The 21368-nt window shown below is 35.6% G+C and overlaps 1 long non-coding RNA gene across 1 annotated transcript in view; it reads left to right on the top strand.

Annotated features, from left to right (window-relative positions):
• Nucleotides 1-20082, top strand: part of LOC145981577 (uncharacterized) — a 120153-nt gene extending 100071 nt beyond the window's left edge. The window contains exon 3 of the long non-coding RNA XR_014440972.1: nt 19908-20082. This is a non-coding gene — a long non-coding RNA (uncharacterized LOC145981577). The remainder of the gene's footprint in view (nt 1-19907) is intronic.
• The last annotated feature ends 1286 nt before the right edge of the window (nt 20083-21368 follow it).

Genomic DNA, 21368 nt, shown 5'->3' with positions numbered 1-21368 from the left:
GCTTAAATCAGAAACATGGGATTTTATAAACAATATGGCTGTTCACGTAAACGAGAAATTCGAAAAATTTCATGATACTGTAAGATACCATTTTAATAAATGTTTTCCCATAAAAAAAGCACGAGTTCACAACAAAAACAATTGCCTATGGATAACCAAGGAAATTAAAAATCTTAGCAAATTAAAGCGATCATTGCATAAACAGAGTAAATATGCAAACAGCCCTACCCTTAAAGATCATTACAAACAGTTCAACAAAAATTACAAGAAAACATTAAAACATTGCAAACAATTGTATGTTGATAAAAAGTTGAATAATTCAGAAAACAAAACTGCAGAACTATGGAAAATAGTTAATCGTATTACAGGTAAAAAACGAACACGAATCAAGATATCATATTAGAAACAGGTAATGTAATAGAGACAGATCTGCAAAAAATAGCTAATACTTTTAATAATTATTTTGTTAATGTAGCACTTAACCTGCAACGTAACATCAGCGTAACGGACACATACAAAGAAAAGTTAAATAACGTGAAAATATTTTTCACGCATTCTTTTTATATGACCCCTACTACAGACAAAGAAATTTCCAACATAATTCGAAATATGAAAAACAAAAAGTCAACAGGGCTAGATTCAATGCCGATTAACGTGATCAAAGAGGTTTGCACGTACATTAACGAGCCTTTGGCTAAATTAATTAACGAGTGTATGGAAAATGGCAGCTTTCCAGATTGTCTAAAAATATTAAAAGTAATACCCTTGTATAAGAAATGAAATAAAACAAAAATTGAAAACTACAGACCAATTTCCTTATTGTCAATTTTTTCAAAAATTTTTGAAAAATTAATCTATAATAGGATAATAAAGTATGCAGAAGATAAAAAGATACTCATAAAGCAACAAAATGGGTTTGTGAAATCGAAAACAACAAAAAATGCTATTTTTGATGTAATTGATAATATTCTTTCCGCCATAAACAAAACGTATTCTGTTGTTGCAATTTTTTGTGATTTATCAAAAGCGTTTGACTGTGTGAATCATCACTTACTACTAGAGAAATTAAAATACTACGGAATCCACGGTCTATCAAACAAATTAATAGAATCCTATTTATCGAATAGAAAACAGAGCGTTGCAATAAATAGCTTATCCAATAATGGGACGCAAACAACATATTACTCCGAATTGAAAGATGTGGTTATTGGAATCCCCCAAGGATCGATACTAGGACCCCTGTTGTTTTTATTGTTCATAAATGACCTTCCATCAAATGTTGATACCGCCCAAATTACTCTTTTCGCTGATGATACTACGGCTTTGGTAGATTCTGTTAACGATGTAACATTAATTCAAAAAACGGAAGAAGCTCTTACTGAACTACAAAGCTGGTTTTCAGCAAACAAACTTTCTATGAACAACGAAAAAACTAATATAATAAAATTTGGTGTATCTAGAGCCAAAAACTCTTCTATTAAGCAATATAATTTCACAGTAGGGCATGCCGTTATAACAGCTACTAACAATACAAAATTTCTTGGAATATTTATATATGAGTGTCTAAACTGGAAAGTTCACATAGATCATTTATGCAAGAGGCTAAACACCGTATGTTACCAATTAAGAACCTTAAAAAACAGTTTCAATACAGTATGTGTGCTAAATATCTATTTCTCAAACTTCGAAAGTATGTTGAGGTATGGTATCCAATTTTGGGGGAACTCGGCTCAATCGCAGAGGATTTTTAAAATTAAAAAAAAAGCATTGCGTATTTTGGCAAATGCACATAAAACTGATACATGTAAACCGCTTTTCAAAAAATTACGTATATTAACACTTCCAAGTTTGTACATACTTGAAACACTTACTTTCATACACGAAACAAAATCGAACTATCCAAGGAACATAGACACTCACGATTACAATACCAGACAAAAAGATAACTTCCACATTCCCAAAGTGCGGCTAACTGCATTCCAAACAGAACCTTTTTACTCAGGCATCCAGTTATACAATATATTACCAAAAAGTTACAGAAATTTTGAGAGAACCACAATCTTTAAAAGTAAAGTGAAAAAATTGTTATTGGAACACACATTATATTCAGTTCAAGAATTAAATAACTTGGTAAAATAAATTTAGATTGTATACACTATATAACATGCACTTTTACAGCACTAGTTCACTTCAACAAATAATTTGTCATTGTGTGTTTTACTATTATATTATGTTATATTATTATAAAAAAAATCTGCCAAATTGATGTATAGATATATATTATGTGCGATGTCAACATGTTGTATTTTTGGACTAGGTGTATGAATACTAGAAAGTGGGGTGATTGGATAATCTAATATGTTCCTAGCAGCTACCGGCACAAGCTCTGTGATCAAATTTTGGTTCTGCTCTGTAACAGTTTTGATATTATTACCTAGTTCACTAATAGCATCAATAATAGGCTGTTCTGTGCGCTTGTGTTGTTCATAGATACATCGGTTCTCTGATTTCCATCCCTTAAATCTTTTTACAAGATAGTCTCTTAATTTAAGATCATCAATAATTGGTCTTTTCATGGTTATTTATATATGTTTCAATATCTAGAAAATTGTTGATTTTATTTCTATATTTACCACTATTAGGTTTCCTTGTCATATCAATTGTGACAAACCCATAACTGTCCTGGTTCCAGCACCTACTGCAAAACTTAGAAAAATTATTGTAGCTCAAGTCACCACCTACATGTTTATCATGTATGTGTTTGAGGTTGGTATGGTCTTGATGAAACACACATATAAAATTGCTATTGTCTCTTATCAGCTGTTTTGGTATTTTAGAAAAAGTCTGTGCCAGGTAGAAGCAATCTATGTTTTTGTGTCGGCCCTGTGTAAAGAAATTTCTAACCTTGTTTTGGTTTTCCAGTATAATATCATCAAATACAACAACAGAGTTATCAAGACAGTCATGGAGTAGCTTAACATCTGATTCAAAAGTAGCTATATCGAGTCCATCATATAGCTTCATCAGCTGATGAAATTTTAATTGTTCCAAACTCTTAGAGAAGACATACAAGTGCCTGTTTTTCCAGTCTAACCAGTTGGGTGCCTATAAAAAATTATCAATCATTAGTGTAGTTTTACCACAAGCCGATGGCCCAACAATAAGACATCTAATATTATCAGGCAGCAGCTTGCCATTTATCTTAGTCTGCTGTTCAGGCTCTGGTAGTCTTTTTATAACATCCCAGGTGTTCATAGTATCACTTTGTCTGCCTCGATCCAGCTGTGTTCTGGGAGACCTAGCCATTTGACCAGTATCTTGTTGCCTTTTCTGCGGATGACTTTTTCTATAAGATATGTGTCCGGCTGTTTAGTTTTGCAGAGTTCTTCTTCATAGAACCTGCCTTTGAGAATTTCTCCTCGATGGTCTTTTATTATATATGTGTATCGGGTCCCAGGTTTAACTTGAACCACTGTAAATAATTCAGTACTCCAGTTTCTGGTAAAGCCTCTTTTGAATAAGTGCTTATATTTACTAATTCTTACTTGATCACCAACCTTGTATTTAGCTTTTTTTGGTTGTTGGCTGATATCTAGGATAGTAAACAGTGCTGATCAATTGCTGCTCATCAGATGAAGTTACCTCAGAGGGCTTCATGTTGATTGTGGTGTGGACTGAGTTGTTATATCTATCTAGAAGTTCTGGTAGGATAGTAAGCCATTTATAATTACCTTGAAGGGTAAATTGTTTATACATATGATTTTTTAGAGTTCTGTTGAATCTTTCTACAATAGAGGCCTTGAGATCACTGTAACTCGAGTAATATTTTATTGACTGGCTTTTAATAAATTGTTGGAACACCAAATTATAGAATTCTTTGCCATTATCTGTTTGTAGATAGCGTGGTGATCTTCCAATCTGATTAATAATTGTCCTGAAGGCTTCTGTAACACATTTTCCAGTCTTAGATTTGAGCGACAAAGCCCAAGCATATTTTGAAAATGTATCTATAACAGTAAGTATATACTTGTAGCCTTTGTTGATCTTGTCTAAGTTTATCAGCTGTCCCCCATGAGGGGCCATCTCAACCAAGTCACACTGCCATAAATCATCTATGCCTTTTGTAACCACTGGCAGTCGCTTATAGTTATGTCTGGCTGGTATGTGTAGCTCATCAACAATAATTTGTCTAGACATAGTATGTGAACAAGAATATTGCAACTATGGGGTGTTAAGCAGCTGATACTACAGGATTTTCTAAATATAATTTGTCTCCTATTTGTATATTAAATTCAAGAGAACCATCATCTTCAGCATAAGCTCTCTCTAATGTATTGGGGTCTGTAAAATCCTCTAACTCTACACTGGTGACTTTGGTTTGTTGTCAGCATTGGTTATTGATAAGGTAGGGTAGTGGTGAGCCTGTGGTTGTAGCCAATATTTGATTTTGTTTGGTCTGAGTGTGCCCCCAACAAAAAACTGGTAATAAAATTGTGCAGGGGACAGCATATATATTTTGCCACCTGGTGTAAATGGTCAATCATATTCTTTGTTGGGGATACTGTACAATTCAAGGATTACTGTATGCTTAGGATTCTCGATTAGGCCAGTTATTTCTCTTTCTGCTGTAAGCAATCTACTTATTACAGATTCAAGATGCTCATTGATAGCCCTAACAATCTCATCATGACCTGGTTTGATTCTTATGTCTACAGCAAGTTTTTTGTATTGTTGCACAATCTCTCGAAGCTGCGTGGCAAAAACAGACAGAGCATTTGCTTGGTTGGATTCCATGGTCCCTAGCTGTTGCTTGATGTTGGCTACAATTTGCTGTAGATTTTCAACAACTGCCAATTTTGAATTTTGGGCTGTAAGATCATGGACTTGTCTTCTGATATCCTCAAACAGAACATAAAGTTCATTAACATGTTGATTAGGTGGTAGTGTGGCTACTGTCTGAGTAAGCTGTTTGATCTCTGTCTGGATATTCTTGATATCTTCAGATTTTAGTATGCGATTTACTGTTCTCTTAATATTTTTAAGTTCTTGTGATGTAGGCAGATTGGCTACAGTATTCTGCAAAGACTCAAGGGCCAATTTCACAGCATTTAATTCAGAAGCATCAGCCACACTACGCATAGCATCTTGGAGCAGGGCTATGTCTGCCTGAGTAGGTGTTGATTGTTGTAAAATTTCAAGTTTTGTTTGGATATCATCGATCAAATGATGAAAATGAGATAGCTCAGATTCAGTGTTGAGGTTTTCAAGTTTGGTGATCTGTTGCTGGACACTGACAAGAGTGTCTACAATACCAGGCAAGCGAGATTCTAGAGTTTCTTGTACATTTGTCAGTTCACTTTGTACTGCTGCTATGGTACCCTCAAGATGGCTTATGGTACTCTGAATTTTTCCAAAATCTTTATATGTCTCAAGTTGCAGCTTGATGTTGGCAACACTACGAGTTATAGCACTCAGAGCATCAGAAGATGGTAGGTTGTTCATAAAAGTTTCAAGTGTCTCAATTTTTTCTTTAACCTCGGCTATGGCATTGTTCAAGGGGTCCAGATTAGGAATCTCCAGTGATTGAATTTGTTCTTTTAGAGTGAAAATTACTAGATCAAAATCTTCTTGTGACTTTATGCTTTTGACAATTGTTTGGAGCTGTGTCTGGACACTACCAATCTGCTGTTCTAGTTGTTGTTTTAATTGCTCAGAATTGATAGCCTGAGTCTTTAATTTGGCTTGAAGAGCTGCTACAGCCTCCTCTAAACTTTGAAAATTATCCAATGTTGCCAAGTCAGTATATTTTTGAAGCAATAATTTAAGTTCTGAATCAATTTTAAGAAGACGGTCCATGCATTATGATTGTAAATTAGTAATTTCTAGTTGAAGACTGGCATTGAGTGTGGTTTGTAAAGCTTGTAAATCATTTCTTAATTTTTTGACTCTGACATCAAGCATCAGAATCTCATCACTGTGATCTTCATGCCTTGTATGGCCAAATATATCATTAGGCATTTTTTTTTGTTTTAGTGGTTAATTATTATAAAATATCTAATTCTTAATTCCATAAAAAAGGTATAAGCTTGTCATAATATCCCGGGACCTCAATATATAAACAGTCACCGGCAGAAACAGTATATACAGTGCCAGAAATCATGTTTGAGTGCTTAATTCTATAAATATTTTTCCCTTCTGAAACCTTAACATCGCCCTCGGGAGTTGTAATAAATTGTAATTGACCACCTATAGGTAATTGGTAATGGTTTAAGTTATTGTTAAATATGTATAATATTTTACCTGTTTTATCATCAACATCTGTAAGTATACTTTTTAGATGAATAATTAACAAACCACTTAGTTTAGATATTATAGATTGTATATTAGAAGAAGGTGCTGGTGTTGGCATGTCCATAAATAGCTTGCTTTTTGAATCCAAATAAGTTCATTGGCATGTTTATTTATTTCAAATTATGCTTTGTGATTGGGCATTGATTGCCACTTATCAAATAACATGCCCCCATGGTAGAGTATGTATGCCACATGATAAAATGCATCTCTTATCATCATGTGGGTCTAGAGCGACTTTTCTTAGAACATTTGATGTCAACAAATGATCTTTACTCTGGATTCTGCATTCTGATATTCTGATTAAACTCTGTGACTTGAGACAATTTTTGTAATCTTCAAATCTGAGCTCTTTGTCTACAATTGCTCTACCAATACCTTGGCTTTTTTGGCAACAGCACCACTGGATGTTTCAAAACTATACATCTTGGCCCTTAACCCAGCAAAGCCTACAATAACATCGCCAAGTGTCTCATCTTTTAACTTGTCAGGTACCTTTTTGGTGTGGGGTTGAATCTTTGTATGTTCACTAGTATCAAAATATTTAAACAATTCAGGCTGTGATATATCTTTATAAACATCTTCTGTTTGAATATCAAGAATAAAACTATCTGTGTCCATGTACATTAATTTTATACTATTACCATAAAAAGGATTCAACACATCATAATAGAGTTCCAGGATATGTAATTTGGCCAATTCTAATATCACAGACCCTACATAAATAGGTTTATCAAACTTAATCTTTGTTTTTTTCATATTAAAAAGTGTCATATTTTTATCATAAATTCTTCTATAATTGAAATTAGGCTTTGCCACCAATTTTTTGCTCCGGCTGGGGTCGGTAACTAATTTAACATCACTATGCTTTCTAACATTTTCTATAGTTCTGCCATACACTGAATTGACCATTAATTTAAACAAAGTTTTATCAAATTGGCTTACTGCAGATGTTCGAAGCTCGGTGTTCGTATCAATATATGGCTTCAACCATCTTGAGTGCCTGAACGTCAAGACTTTGCCAACATTGGTTACTTTAACACCGTGATGCATCAGGAACTGAAGGTTCTTGTAATATATTACATAACCCTGTTTTGGCTCCAGAGTCATCATTAGCTTCTTTTGTTTAGAGCCAGGTGAACACTCAACCTCAGAAATTGGGGGCAGATCAGAAAACTTGTTGTGTAAATTATCAGGAATTGTCAGATCAACCTCTAAGAACAGGCCATAGTGACTGTCATCAAAATCCTGAAGATCCCCAATATTAAAATCTTCAACCCACTCAAGCCCTGCATATGGCAATTTATCCATCATATCATGACCATACAAGCTGTTGGCATCCACATAAAGTATATAATTTGATGGCCGTGACGGATCATAATCAGGAATATATTTGTTATTAGCTCTGGCATATCTTTGAGAACATTGCACCATGCCTCCTCTTATACATTGTTCCATAAAGAGATACATATCTTGATCTTGGATTAGATTCAATTGCATTTTAGTATTCAAAACATTGCAGACCATGCTAGGCCTGGAGCACTGTAGAAATAATTTGGATCCAGCTTATAATTTTCTATTGAAGATTTTCTAAATGCCTGAAGTATATCGGCTAAGAGAGTTACATCAAGTTTTAAGTATTCCATATGATAATCACCAAGTGTCTGGCATTTTAAGTTGTCCCACATCAACTGAGCATTGTGATAATCTTCATCAGTGATTTCGGATGCCCTGAGTTTACTGTAGAACTTTTTTGTGGTGGCAGAGCACACTCATCAAATTTAGAAAAATCTGTAACATAGTCATATGGATATACACCTTTTCGCCTAATTAATTTCAGGTCCTGATTTGGAAACGTGTCACAAGTAATTTTAAATTGATTATCAGATAATTGACTGGCTAGAGTAGCCAAGCTAGCCGACAAAATTCTGTATGAATCAAGAAATCTTAAGGGAATAGGAACACCATTAACTTTAATTATCTTGGTAATAGCTATATATTTCTCATCATTTTCTGCTAAAATATTTAAATTCTGCTTGTCAAACCCCTCGTACCTGATCAGATGATGAAAATCATAATTGGATGCCCCGTGACAAAATATTGGGACAAATTTTGTCTCTGGATCTTAATATTTCAGTTATTACACAGAGCCATTAAGAATTTACTATTTGTATGGGAATGGTGTTTTACCTTGATATTTGTATTTGAAAATTTAAAATCACATACCGGGCATTTTTCTGTATTGTTAAAATTTTCAATGTGATTTTTTGTTAAAGGCGTCATAGGTTTTGAATTTAATAAGATATTAGATGCTATATCATGGCACTCATTTTCTATTCTATGTGCAAATTCTTTTATAGCATTTGGTCCCATATATAAGTGTGGTTCACTAGCAACACCATCCCGTATAACTATATAACAAAAACTAGAAGGTTCAAGTAATTGGTATGATGTACTTGAAGATTCATCAGGATCTGGGCTGCAGAATGCAAGGGGTTTGAGGTTTGATTCAAAATCACGAACTATATATGCTGGGTGTTCCAACAAGGCTTCAAATTTTTTGAATTTTGCATTTTCATTTGCCTTAGGCATAACCATATGAACAGGTTTATGGTTGCCACAATATTTTAAATGTTCAACTAACTTGTTTTTAGCAATTTCTATATTTTTTTCACTAACCCCATTTATTATTTTTTGATCATCAAATACAGTTAAATATCTTCGGCACAATTTGAATATTCTATTAGATTTGTCTAGTTGTTTTCTTACTAAAGCTTCAAGACTGTGTATTAGAGTATAATGGTATGTGCCATCCCCCTCAATTAAAAGCAAATCAATCGGAATAGCAAAATCATCATCAAGTGTATTAATTCTGAGAGGTTCTATCAAGCAATTCCCACCACCAGTAGAACAAATAAATACATTAATAGATAATGGATTACCATTGATATCTCTGGCCTTTTTTTCAAATTTATCAATATTCTGAACAGACATTGGATATTCTAAGCCCTCCATTGCATCATCAAAATTATGTTCATGTTGTTTATAATAACTTATTCTCTTTGGATTATTTAAAACTGGAAACAAAACAGCTAAAATACACCACAAAAAGCATTTCTCATCATTATTTTCTAGGTTAAGCACAGCCTTTTTGTTTTTAATATTGGCAGGTAATGGCAGATATGTAGAACCTTGTAATGGGCTGAATTTAGAAATATTAATATATAACTTGTGTGGAGTTACACATAAACTCCATCCTGATTCTTTAGCAGCAAACTCAGAATGTTTAATATTCAATTGCTCTATCAACCTGCTTATTATTTTGACTAAATTTGTATTTGAATATATAGCTACAGTTTCTGTTATGTGGGGCTGTGTAAATTTTGTGCCATTTGATTTCTTATATTGTGTAAATAATTTGAAAGATAGTTTATAAGAGCCATTTTGTACATTTAGAATAGCTTGCATATCAGGATTTATATTGTTTAAAAAATTCTTAATATCACATTTTGGCTCTGATATAAAACGGTAATCTTTTAGTTGATTATTAAAACTGCTTTGAATAGGTGCATAGTATGGCTTTTTTGCTGGTTTATGATTAACAGGTGTTTCAAGTTTTCTTTTTAGACCAGATGAAGATGTAGATGGTTGTACATAACAAATATTTTTATGTTTATATAAGAAATATTCCATGTTATATTTTCTATGTCATTTTGGGCATATTTTTGTAAGTGTTCTACATTTTTTCGGATTGCAATTCTTTTGGTGCCTATCCCAATTAGAGCTAGATATATTTGTATTACATTGATTACAATATTTTTGATTTGGCATTTTTATTATTAATTTATTATATAAGATTTCTTGGGAGTTCAAATTAAAACTTTATACTTAATATAAAATATTAATTGTATTTAATAATATGCTTTGTATACTTAATATGTTAATATTTTTTATTATTAGTTTATTATATAAGATTTCTTGGTGTTTAAATTAAAATTCTATATTTAATATAAAATATCAATTAGGTTTAGCAATATGTTTTGTATACTTAGTGTATATATTTAGTGTGTGGATATTTTTTGTCCTAGGTTTATTATATACAATTTCGTGGGGTTCAAATCAAAATTCTATACTTAATAAATGACAGGTTGTAAAAACTAATAGCCCACACGCACAAAGATAGAATAAGTATTGATCCACAGAAGCAGTGACCTACAGAATCACTGACATAGTACAATTGCATGTCTGCACGGGTATAGAAAGTCAATGACCTAATAGCGTGTGTTATGTATCGATCTTGTATATCGCTGTATCTACCAAACTGAGAAACTCAACAAAATAAAAATACCGACGCGAAACCAAACAGAGAGACTTAGCAAAATAAAAATACCTACGCGCTGTATCTACCAAACTGAGAAACTCAACAAAATAAAAATACCCACGCAAAACCAAACAGAGCAATTCTAGAAAACCTCTGCACAATGCATTGTCTTAGTATTAGATATATCAGTTGAGCCCGGTCCTAAATTAAAATATTCAGCACATTCCAGGTCAACATATTAACATAATAGTACAAAAATATTTTGAACAAGTATTTAAGATTATATTACAGTGTACTACTGTGTAATCAAAAAGCTCTTATGAGCTTATTGGATTAGTTTTAAGTGAAGCCAAAACAGTGTCGAGAGAAACATATCTTTAACAAGCTTATAAATAACAATCTGACAGATACTGGTGTAGCCAAATCAATCTAAGAAGGGGAGGTCGTACTTTCTCAAAAACTTTTTCTGTACAAAAATCTTAAATTTGATAGAGGAGGACACTTGAGCAATAAGATTTTATAGGCATTTTGACCTAACTTTAGTACAGGCAATACCTCGTACTTTCTCGATTTTATAATAGCATAAATACCACTACTTAGGGAGAAATACTAGGAGAAATATTAGTGTCAATTTTTTTCATTTTGTCTACCATTCATTGATTCATTTCATTCATTGGGTGTTTTAAGTACACTTTATGCACAGTAAGGCTAATCGGGACTGGACCTAAAGTTTAAAGTGAGATCCGAATCACTTGTGCCTCCACCGGGTATCGAACCCGGGACCCCTTGATTACAAGGCAACACGACTACCACTGTGCCATCGGGGAGGCCTGTCTACCATTATGTACAAATGTTTAAAAGAGAATCCCTTGTATTTCGATTTTTTTTTTAACCCGATAGTTCCACTGAGATCTTCCCTGAAAATAGAAACATTTTCATGGCGTATTAATTTTCACCCGGAGAGAAAAGTACGATACTGAAACTAATTTTTCAATGACCAGCGCATGCGGAACTGTTAGAGACACCTTCCCCCGTCAAAACGACGTCTCGAGTACTCATTATTCCAAAATAAAAGTGCGCTCTCATAAGGTATGCGATCGAATGGTTACAAAACTCAATACACATTAATTATTTTCTCACTTACCTTTCACCTCCACTATCCTCTAAATTAAAAACAAAAGAGAAAGCAGAATGCTAAGATGGGCACTAAAAATATGCTACGCTCTTCCCAGTCACACATAGTAAACAATTTGCTAGCCTCACACGTTGTTCTTGTAACAATCGACGTGGGAACACTACAGTGCGACTTACCTTAGCGGCTAAGAAGAAGCATGTTGATGGTATATCAGGTTTAAGTTCATGAAGAATATTTTTATATTCTGAGTCTTCAAATCAATTCTAAACCTTATATCACTCCGTTTCCTTTAGAATAGAACAATACGAAAATATTTTTCAAATCTTTTTTATATTTGTCCGCTCCTTTTTTAATGATCTTTTCAGTATTTTTCCGCTTTTTATTGCATTTTTCTTATTTTTTATGGCTCATTTTTCTCCTTACTCTTTGTTTCGTGAATTTTAAATGCATTTGCTTTTAAAAATCTTTAAGAGCACGAATAGTATTTTACGCCATTTTTTAAAAATATTTGTAATTTCATTCATTCTTCTTCTTCTATGGCACTCCGGTCCATAGAATTATCCAAGGCTTCCCCAATCCTCCACCTGCATCCCGTCCTATCCAAGGCTGATCTCTTCCAGTTCCTAGTTCTCAATATTTGTACTGCATCTTCTCCAACCGCTCCTTCCCATCTGTTTCTGGGTCTCCCCACGGATCATTTCCCTCCAAAACTTACTTTGTATCACCTTCTTGGGGATTCTGCTTTCATCCATCCTGATTACATGTTCTGCTCACTCTATTCTTTTAGCTCTTATACATGTAAGTTGGGATGGGGTGATCTTTGTAAATTTCAAGAAAAAATTCTGATTCTTTCCTATTCTACAAATATCTTGCATTCTTATTGGTTCAAATATTTTCCTCAATATTTTCCGTTAAATCAAGTCCATCATTTCGCCTGCGCTTTTATTAAATTCGGTGTATCTCTCCCGTATATCATTATGCTGCGAATTAGCGTTTTATATAAAGTAACTTTGGCTCTATGGTTTACTCCATGATATTTAATCAATAATAGTAATGAGAAGTATGCTTTATTGGTTTCTTTGTTAATGTCATTCTACAGGTCATCAACTTCCCAGACCAAGTAATGACTAAGCTATATTTCGTATCTGGTTTCTGCACCTGTGACGTGGTATCTGCCTGCTGCAAATAGCTGTCTGGACTTTAGGGTTTACAACTCTTGGAAGAAATCAACGATATTTCCATAAATTTGAAGAAAAAGTTCGTAAAACGCTTCTCACCTTAAGAAAACGTTTCTGCTGTGGTTGGGAATCGATCTTATGACCCCTGGCACGCAAATTCATCACATTACCATTACACCACAGACGCCTTAACACTTAACATCCAGCTTTAGAGTAACATTCCACTGCTTAGGTATTTTTGTTTATCAAAGTATCGTATACGAATTGAACGTCTGTTATCTGAAACGTGTTGGGATACTAATGGATATGCAAATAATGCGTTCGTTTCGTCAGAAGTTCGAAGTACTGACAAATGTTGGAGAAAGAAGAGGGGTCAAGCACGAGCCTTTCCGATCTCACAATTGGGAAAAATGAAATTATACATGTATATTGATTGACAGGAAGGGAAGGAGAAAGATAACTCACTAATCTAGCTGAGTATTTATAATTTCATTTTGCGTCATTTTAGATATACGGATACGATAAATTGTTAAATTAAAATACCAAAATATTGGACTAACAATTTTCACATCGTATGTTGAGTGCTAGTGGTGCATGTGGTGTAGTGGTAACGAGCTCGACTTGTGGACAAGGCTCGTAAGATCAATTCCCAACCCCAGCAGAAACGTTTTCAGAAGGCAAAGAGCGTAACGAAATATTTCTTCAGACTCATGGAAATGACGTTGGTTTCTTCCAAGAGTTGAAACCTTAAATCTCAGACAGCTATCTCAATTGCAGCAGAACATCACATAGAACGTGACAGGTACAGAAACCAGATAGGAAAAATAGCGTATTAAATCACATACCACGTGACAGGTACAGAAACCAGATAAGAAAAATAGCTTATTAATGGTCGAACAGACCATCAAATTTGAAACGCTACACCCAAATGATATCTTAATCCAACATCGAGGTCGCAACCCCTCCTGTCGATATGATCTCTCAAGAAAGATTACGCTGTTATCCCTAAGGAAACTTATTCTTTCAATCACTAATAATGGATCCAAATAACAAAAATTTCATCACTAGGGCTCGGAAGTTGATGACCTGTAGAATTACCTTAAAAATATTCTAAAAATGGCCTAAAATACTTTTAGCGCTGAAAATTAAAGCTTGAATAATTAGATAAAATCCGATTTTGGTGGTTTAAACTACTAAACTTCTGAAGCAAACAGATAATTGAACTTCCTATATTTTAATTTCAAAGTTACATAACATGCACAGCAACTATCTTTCCCTGTAAAAATCATTCACCTCCTTTGAGAATTGATCTTCCAGCAACTGATAATACAGTTGTGTTTGGCGTACATAAGATTATATATTTTTTAAAGATTGTGACTAATTTTGCCTTAAGTCCTCCTCCCTGGTCGTGTGGTCCAAAGGCGCTATGCTCTGGATTCCGACTGCGGGACGGCATAACAAGAGAAGGACAAGATACTGAAAATGACAAAAATAACAAAAAGGGCCTACAAATGCAAGAGAAAAATACAATAAAGATATTTTTATCTGGTTCTATCTGAAGGAAGACAGACTGATATAAGGTTTAGAATTTTGAAGACTCAGAACAAAAATTATCCTTGAACAACTTCCGAGCCCTGGTCAACACATTCATTGCAGAAATCCTTTGTTTTGGAATACGGCAAGAATTTAGGTATTTTTCGATCCAAGTTGATGAATGTTCCTATTGCTTTTAAAAGAATAATAGAAAGAATGACTTAGAGTGAATGGTAATAACAATCAAGGATATGCTATGTAAATTGGTTTCAAAATAATTGCAGACATTTACAGTCGGTCCGCGATAAGAAACGGTGTGCAATCAGAACGCAGAACGGCAGAACGTGACCAAATTCTGTCTCCTCGTTGGCTGCCATGTGGCTGGGGGTTTTCTGCGTTGCCACGTTCGCACAAACAGGCGGACAGACTAATCAGCTGTTTGCAAGCTCGGGAAAAAATAAAACGTCACGCGAAATTAAGCACGTACGTATCAGTATGCTAATATATGTTATTTCCGTCGTAAAGTGATAAATTAACGAATCTAGAAGTTTGAATCTGAAGTTTCTTGTAGGTTGACGCTAACTTCCCGTGTGAATTTTACTTTCTGGCTAAACAGAAACATTTTCTCTTCCTGCTCTACACAGCAAGCGAAAACCTTCACTGAAAGAACCTTTGTTGTGTTTTTATTATGGTACATTGCAAGCATCAGCTACCGGCATCATTTTACTTCTGTTGTATCGTATCACAATTACCAACAAAAGAAAATGCATCTTGTGTTATGAACAACACTGTGGCAAATCGTTCTCCTTTGATTTCTCTTTGCCTTCTTTGTCACGCCGCGATTGTTCAAGCTTCAGAACGTACAAATGAAATGTATTTCTTGAAAATTAGGGCGAATTACGTATAAGCAAATTACGTACAACTTCGTTTCGTTAACACGTTTTTAAAATATATTTTGCGGAACGTATGTACAAAAATTCACCTCTAAAACAGAATTTCATAGAACTGAGTTACTGTATTACGGAGAAGAATTTATCAAGAACAAATCAATTGTGTGTGAATTGATTGATTGAGTTGGTGTTTTAAAGTCCACTTTATGCACACTACGGCTAATCTAGAATGGACCTACAGTTAGAAGTGGAATCCAAACCACTATGTGCCTCGACAGGGCATCGAACCCAGGACTCCTTGATTACAAGGCGACGACGCTTACCCTACCACTGTACCATCGGGGAGGCACATGTGGGTGTGTGAAGTGAGTTAATTTTGGAAGCTACATGACAATACAGGCTCTGGAAATGCAGAGTTCAATAAATTACAACGAAACGCTTGGCAATTGCTCGATTTTCGTAACATTAATTATACATTTGGTACATGTGTTATTAATGCTTCGAGCTACCTATATGTAAAAACATAAAAAAAATGAAAGAACAGAAGTATTTAACGTTGTTCCTTTAAATAGGAAAAGAGTCGGAATGAGAACAATGGAAGGGTCTCGTTGTTGACTGTTCAACCAGATGTTTAATCCTACACGTGTCTCTGTGGGCTCGCGAAAATCCTGAAGTAGGTCAATCCGGCAACGACGCGTCACTACCAGAGCGGGTGGTTCCACGCCGCTTGCTAGCGCGTCCCGACTGTATACATGTAGCATGCTTAGATTGAGTGTAAAGTTAGTGCTGTGAAAAATATCTCAACTCTGAAAAGTATACTTAGTGCAAGAAATAAAAAGCAAATATATTGAACTGCTGGAAACATTTGTCGAATTCCACACCGAATTAATTCTTGCAAACAATGTGAAACAAAATTATTCAACTTAATGAATAAACTCCATACTCAACGTATTTCAACGACATACGAACAAAAAAATACCTTCAAGAGTTTCGAATTTGAACCCGAAACCCATAATTCTTACGGATAAGAAGAGATCTGTGACGCGAGTACTTTACCGAAACTCCCCAACATCGCTTGTACTGGGACTATTAATTATGAATTAAAGAGACAATATATAAAGACTGAATAATTGTGTCCGGTTATTTTCCGATACTAAATCTATATTTATGCAATGATCACTAACTACATACCAACTCTTGAAACCCTTGCGTTGGTTGACCTTCCTGTGAACAGAACTGTGGGTAAAGGTTTTCTATCCTCTTAAGACAAGTTATCTTTGATTGGCGAATCGGTTTATAGTCACATTGTACCAACAAAATTGCGAGAGACGGTGGACTTAAGCAAATTGGATGTAACATATATTTTGAACTGTTCAATACTATTTATGTTTAAATTCAAATATTAAATTTATTATACAGTGCCTTCCAAAAGTTAAGCACGCAATGTAAATTCTCGATAAATCGGTAATTTCTCGATTATGGAAACAATTTCATACATGTCAAACAGTTGCCCGGAGTCCTGTTCCCGGTCGTCCAAGGGCTACCGCCCCCTCTGATAATCGATATATTGCTATAGTAGCCAAGCGGAACCGACGAGCCACCTCCACGGCTGTTATATCCATGGCTGCAGCGGCACTTGATAAGACAATATATGCCAGTACTGTGCGCCTAAGGCTCCACATGAAGGGATTGTACCACTTGTTTGTGTTTCACTAACCGTCCAAGCCAGTGGAGCAAGATTAAAGTGGTGTCGTGCACATGTAAATTGGACTGTGTCAGATTCTTGCAACGTCCTGTTCACGGACGAGTCCTGATTTGCACTGGAATCAGACGATAAGTGTGTAAGGGTCTGGAGAGAACGAGGCACAAGTAATCAGGCCAATAACATCATCGAACATCACGCATTCAGAGGTGGTAGCGTCATGGTGTGGGCTGGAATTTCAATGGGATATGACACCGAGATGAATCCCCAGACCCCATTGTCAGACACTACACTTCAGCAGTCGGTCTTCATTTCCTTCTTATGGACGATAATGCCGTTCCCCATAGAGCCATCATCGTTCACGAGTACTTGGAAAGTGAAGGTATGTCTCGTATGGAGTGGCCGGCTTATTCTTCCGACCTCATTCCCATTAAAATCATTTTGGATGTTCTCGGGCGTGCTGTCTCTGCACGTTTACCTTCCTCCACCCAGTCTCAGAGAGTTGGAAACTGCCCTAATGGAGAAATGGCCATTCCTCGCATCTGCGACGGTTGATCTCCTCATTGAAAGCATGGAAAATCGATGTAAAGTTTGTGTGAAAGTCCTGGGTGGTCACATACCATATTACTGTACGTTTTCTGGCTCAGTGCCACTTGCGCCGTGTCACTTGCGCCGGTAGGGGAAATCGTGCCACTTGCACCGATTGAGGAGTGTGAGAGAAAATAGCGTGCCACTTGCGCCGCTGGGCATTTTTCTATTTACATTTGTCAACTTAGTGAATCGAAAGGTTTACAAACTATAAACTACAGTAAAGGATTATAAACAGAAATAAATTTCTACAATTTATTAAGTAAATCAAAACATTATAAACAGAAATAACTTTCTACAACTTATTCAGTAAATCAAAAGAGGAATTATCACACGCAACTAACAGTGCAAAACCTACGCAGGTAATTGTCACAATTCATCACAAGCAGAAATTATTACAAAACAAAACAGCAATTATCACAATGAAATAACCTATGAAGTAATAAATTGCCAGAGTTCATCACAAGGTCACAATGTCTAGCTGAAACTATTGCAATATGAGTCTTCGAATGCACTTTCTCAGATCGCCGTTGTCCTCTAGAGATTTCAGTATCTTCTCGATTCTTTGATCGAGCTTGATGTAAGTTGGTTTCCTCTTCTTTGCAGGGCACGTGGCTTCCAGCCTTTGATAAGTGTGATAATTTCCTTTTGCGTCGTCCATCAGAATATATATAAGCCTGTACACATTTGGTTCATTTTTGCGAGTGATCCGGTTGAGTCGTGAGTGCAAACTTTCTAACATATTATTTATTCTGTGACGTTGATTGTAAGTGTTCCAGAGGCTGGTTGGAATGTGGGAATTTTCCATCCGTTGAGAAACGAAGTAGTCGTTGAAACCTTCTCACTGGAGGGACACTCTTCCATTATCAGCAACCAGGTGTCTTCTATGTACTGTGGTGGGACAAGCGAGAGTACTACACACATTTTAATGTGAGTTTTTACATCTTGTTTATTGTGATACTCCTTAGCAAGTCCAACGCTTTGTACCTGTACCTTTCGCCAGATATTTTGATTAAAATGGAAATTACATCCAGAAATGCGTGATTTTGGAAACACTTTTCTCAAGGCAGAACTGTTTGGAGCAGCTGCTGAACCTACCGTTCATGAAAACACATTGACTGCTTTCTAGAGCATGTTTCAAGCCCTCATACGCAAAACAAAGTATTATTTTCCCATCGACAGTTTCATCAAGTTGCAGAAATGTTGCTCCTTCTTAAAAAGCAGATTAGATTCTTGCAAACTGATATCACTGGCACAAGTTGTATCTTGTTTCACACCTAAAGCTGACCTCCTGATTCGATTTAACGCACTTTTTTAACTAGAATATACCGGGATCGATGTTACGAGATCCAATCCCTTGTTCACTGGCATCATCATTTCAGTTCGAAAGATGTCGCAAACAGGAGTTTGAACTTCATCTCGGGCACGTTTACGGCAAACTGCTAGTTATTTCTTAATTTCGCACTTCACCTCATCTGGAGCACAAGAATGGGAAGTAAGTTGGAGGATATTTTCCCCCTCTGTCTTTAATAAACCCTTGCATTTCATCTTCTTTTCATTGATGCAGGTCTGAAATGATATATAAAGTGTGATTAAAATGCTATACAATTCACAACAAGACCTAACATTCACAACAAGTATGTCTACATAAATAGACTGTTTATATGTTATATGTTTAACTGTTAATAATATGTAAATAACGTCCACACAACTAACAATTTTAGACGCAGTCCGGTGCAGTCACTTCATGTAAACAAGTGTACACCTGTGTTTTGATTCACTGCGACGTTGCCGAATGTAAATATAAAATTGCCCAGCGCCGCAAGCGGCACACTATTTTCTCTCACACTACTCAATCGGTGCAAGTGGCACGATTTCCCCTACCGGCGCAAATGGCACGGCCCAAGTGGCAACAAAGTGGTATGTTTGCCTTTAAACATCTTTATGTTAATGAGCCAAATGTGACGTCATCATATAAGTTACGAAAAGTAAATATCTTTATCATCTTTGTACACAATTCTGGTTTTCTGTAATGCATAAAAACATTTGCTACCTTCATGTTCAAATTTATGTTAATCGAAGATTTAATTTTCCATTTCTGTTGATTTTACTATCGTGTGCTTAACTTTTATAAGCGTGCTTACATCATATTCAATGTGATTTGTCAGACCCTTTTTCTCCGATTTTAATAAGAGTACATTTTGATTTTCAGGTTTTCAATATGACTCGGAAGCTGACGTTCGACCCTTACTGCAGAGAGTCATGCACATTTTGCACTTAAGGTAGATGTGATCACAAGCACATAGAAACATTTCATGTTCTTATACCTTTATAAACAAATAACATTTGTAACAGTATTGACAATAAATTATGTCATAAAATAATAATATTGTTGTGATTATGTAACTGGTAAATTAGTTTCTAATAAATTTGAGAACTCCAAAGAAATTTCTTCATCCGTGTATATCTTTTTAAAAGAATCACATCATTATCTCGCTCTCCCTTGAATAAAAATATTCTTCATCCAATTACTTGTGTTTCCGACGACAACTACGCGGCTTAGTCTTTTTCCTTTCAGGTTTAACTTATGTCCGATACAGAGTATTAAATATCAGAAAGTAACAAGAAGAACTGAACTATCTATATTGACGAGCTGTGTATTTGCGATTGGACTTCGGTTCTCTTACGTCCCGGTGGCGTACGTCCAACAAGCAGTATTGATTGCTTGATTGATTTGGTGTTTTAAGTCTACTTGAACCACAGTAAGGCTAATCGGTACTGGACCTACAGTTTAAAGTGGGTTCCGAACGGCTATGTGCCTCCACCGGGAATCGAACCCCGCACCCTTTGATTACAAGGCAACGACGCTGCCACTGCGCCATCGGGGAGGCACCAACCAACAAGCAGTATAGCTGCTTGTATATGTGTATCAAAATTAGATATTTAAGCATCTTCCTTTATATCAAATATAGGATCTTTTCTTCTCAGCTTAATTATAACTAAAAAGCTACTGTTCATACCAGATAAGGGTTATTATTGTAGGATTAATATTATACCTGGATATACCCTACTCATACCTTGCGTAGTCATCCTGATGGTACAGGGGTAACGTTGATGTCAAGCAATCAAGATATACCGAATTCGATACACGGTTGAGGCACATAGTGTTTCGAATCTCAATTTAATCAGTCCTGATTAGAGGAATTTTAAAACAAGACAAAATGAAACTCAAACTTACCCATCACGTCAGAACTTTCTATCATGTCATTACACTTGTCTGAAATCACCTAGCCTACGATTTTTCATTGAAATATTTTTAACGTGTTAGTTACACGTATAAAGTTCGCGATCTTGTACAGAGGCCATTGGAAAACTAAAAGATACCAGCCCGTGTGTCTGCTTCACATACTAATCCGTCAACATATTGATTTCGGTTGTACTCCTGCGTTGACACGCTGTCTAAGGCGGTGTGTTTTGGACTCCTAATGGGACGTCAGGGGTCCGAGTACACCTGGGTTCAGTTCCTGAGTGCTTGGCCTGTGTATAGGACGGGTGGCAACCAACCATCTTGAGGAAAATGGGGAGTTACGAGTGAGTAGCTTAAACCTGTGTGAGATATCTTTTATAACGGTTTAGGGTTCGACGTGCTGATCCCTAGTAATCCCATTAATGG

This window comes from Lepisma saccharinum, chromosome 29 (genome assembly GCF_977018435.1).
Source record: "Lepisma saccharinum chromosome 29, izLepSacc3.1, whole genome shotgun sequence".
Classification (NCBI taxonomy): Eukaryota; Metazoa; Arthropoda; class Insecta; order Zygentoma; family Lepismatidae; genus Lepisma; species Lepisma saccharinum.
This window is presented reverse-complemented; position numbering and strand designations above follow the sequence as displayed.